Here is a 3,399-nt window from a genome sequence, read left to right as displayed (position 1 = left end):
TTTGAGTACTTTCTCCACCACTGCATTTTACTCTGTTATAGGTAAAGAAAGCCAGGGTATTTTTGAGTTAGTTTTCTTTATAAAAGTTCGCCAACCTTTATAATTGCCTTTGTTTTAAACATTAAGATGAGTAATTTTGATTAACCTCAGTGTGCTGCTTCTTGCTTCAAAACTTAATTCTGAAGACTATCTGACAAAATTAGAAACAATGAATGTTGTCTGACTGCTAAGGCGGATCAGTTTTTATACTCGACAAAATTGTAATATTAACTTTACTGGTGAGAACAGCTCTACATAGAACGGCTACCTTTTGTTTCTTTCTCACATCTCATATGTTAACATCAGGAAATCTTTCAAATGACTATTTGATTTGGTAACTATCATGCTAGTAACTATTTGCAAATTCCTATTTTTTAACATCACAGTGGAGGAAATTGGCCCACTCTCCTTTGTAGACTTGTTTTACAATCAAGTCACGTTTTTAAACTTAAACTATTTAGGGTCATGATACAGCATCTCGGTTTAGGCTCGGCCCTAGGTCACTGCAAAACGTTTAATTTTATTTTTGCCATTCAGAGGTGGAGTTGCTGATGTAAAAGCTTGAGTGCGCCCAACCATAAGAAACTCTTGACCTTCAAGATGTTCTCACAAGCAGAAATTCATAGTTTCACCATTTATGGCGAGATCATCATACTTCCATCCTGTCCTATGTAAAAGTACAAAAAAGGACAGGAGATACAGATATCTGATGTTTGCCACGAACAATACTTGTGTATGGATGCACAGTTTGATGAACATACATTCCCAGAGTGAGCTATAGTCTGAGTTAACAAAGTTCACCGAAAGCCTGCAAGGAACAACAAACCCCCATGGGTAAATCTATACTATTGATTGTAAACCGTGCTCCTGAGTACATAATTTGGAAGTATGGATATCATTTTTGAGGAAAGTGAGCCAATGTGTGCTGAGCTCTGTAGTCTGCAGGGTTTCTTGTTCAGGTATTGTTTGCATTTTACCAAAATAAACAAAGCCATTTCGTATATTTTAAATATTTTTTAAAACCTTATTCAGGTGAATGTTGTGTTTGATGCAATCTGTGTAAATTCATACCAACAACAAAAGCAATATATTAGAATCAGAAGATACATGTGATATTTTTGTGATATTAAAGGATTTTAATAAACGTGTGTCAGTCACATTTATCAGCTGAAGCTGTTAACACTGATGTATATTTTATACTTTTGAGGAACATATTTTCAACATAATAACAAGACTCACCAAGAGTTCATCTATCTCTTGTGTAACTGAGCCAAAAATATTATCCATCTTCTTTCTGGATTACTCATCTATTTGAAACATTATTTCACTACAGAGAAACTGGGAAACATAACCACCTCAACAATGAGGTTAGTCCGTCTGTTGCAACAAAGTCTGTTTTTTTCTGTAGTATCATTAACAAACAGATAACATTTAAGCATATGTACCATGCATTTTTAATGTCTAACTTCTTTGTGAGTAAGGGACAAGATGAGGCATAAACAACCATCTTCATAATGGAAAAAAAAAAACATTTAGCTTTCTGTGCAGTACTCAGGCTGTTAGCGCACTACGTTTCAGTCTGCAAGAAGTTCTTTACATCTTTCAAGGAAAATAATTAATTCCTCATTAAACAGGCTTAAGCGCATTATTAGTCATTTTATTCAAATATAACATTTATTTTGAATAGGTTATGAAAGATTTGTTTGTGTTAAAACAAGCAATCTGCTCTATTTGGAATCAAAAGTCAACAAGAATTATTTGCTTTACTTCATTTTAGTTCTTTCCCGTCATATAGTTCGTATTCAGAACATGTTTGACCGCAAAATGCCAGGCGCAAAGATCTCAGATACGGCATGTCTATTGGAAACATCCATCATTTCCACAATAAATGTACAGCTGTGCGCTGGAGCAGCCAAAGGCAGTAAGACTTATGCAGATAAATACATGTGTATTGTTTCCCCACACTCTGTTTGCTTTCCATTTTCAGCTGTAGCATGGTATCCTACCTAATGAGCTCTTGAGGAAATAGGAAAAGAGAAAAATTAACAATAAAAATGTGGATACTGAGCTTTTCTTCTCTTTTATACCTCCACAGAGATTCTGGAGGCATGCAAGTGAAGGGCCTTTGAGGCCCCTTAAAGCATTTCAGGAGGAAGATTCTCGGACAGAGATTGCCAACAGTCAATACTCTGATGGGAACCACAGGCAATGTTAATGACGATGATCATGTTTATTATCTGATAAAGATTAGCAGCCCTAAAAACTGCAAAGAATGGGAACCAATTAAGTAGGCGATGAACATTTTAAGAAAAACTCAATAGTTAAAGCACACCAATGGAAATAAATTCTGAACTACGACTAAAATATTTATTAAACTGAAAGAGCTGAATATATATTAAAAAAAACAATTATTACATAACATTTTCAAATGAATGAACAAGACATTGCAGAAAGGCAAACTCAACAGCAGCTATGCAGCAATAATTCAACAAAATACAGACGTGGTAAATTATTTCTCAGGCTAACCGTCATAGATATATTCTTTAATAATGAGATTCAAATTCATCAGAAAACTGTTGAAAATTTAAGGTGTATGTTTCACTTCCGACATGACAGGCAAATAGAACATAACCACACACTGGAAAAGACAGCAATATTTTAAAGAATGAATCATGACTCAATTTAATAAATGACCACATCACACGTCCATTGCAGCCCATCTGGGTTTCAGAGATCTAATCGTACAGACACACAGCACCTCTACCTCATTTCCCATCAGTGAGGTAACATTCCATGTCCTTAGAGCCAGATTACACCCCCAGACATTGATAATAAATAATAATAATGACACATTTTATTTATAGGCACCTTTCCAGGAACTCAAGGTCACACTACATCATTAAACACAAAACAGCACAGCACAGCTTTTGTTCTACCACCGTAAACTGGCATGGAACCTGGTCTCAACATCCTGAGCTGAGTTCAGTTGAGTCCCAGGAGCCAAAGCTCAACCATCAGGCTCACAGGAATCACAAAACATAAAATATATATATATTACAACTGGTTCTAATGTAATTTGTATGAAACATCAGAAAATTAAATTAAAAAAACCACACAAAAAAAGACAAGAAACTCATTAGAGTTAATTAAAAAAAAAGTACAACAGCAAAACTTTTCTTTCTTACACTTCTGTATATGTTTTTATATACTAACATAATTTCAAACTGATTAGTTTTCATCTGCAATAAAACAAGACAAAGCAGAAAACAACAAAAAAAGAACAGATGCCTAAATGTTTGCTGTCACGCTGTTTTAAAGAGCTTAAATGAATTGAGGCAACCGCACAGCCTCCCCCTCTCA

Source organism: Poecilia latipinna, unplaced genomic scaffold, assembly GCF_001443285.1.
Source record: "Poecilia latipinna isolate Pla-1442-1.1 unplaced genomic scaffold, P_latipinna-1.0 Scaffold2254, whole genome shotgun sequence".
Classification (NCBI taxonomy): domain Eukaryota; kingdom Metazoa; phylum Chordata; class Actinopteri; order Cyprinodontiformes; family Poeciliidae; genus Poecilia; species Poecilia latipinna.
The sequence above is the reverse complement of the archived record's forward strand: the minus strand, read 5'-3'. Positions refer to the sequence as shown.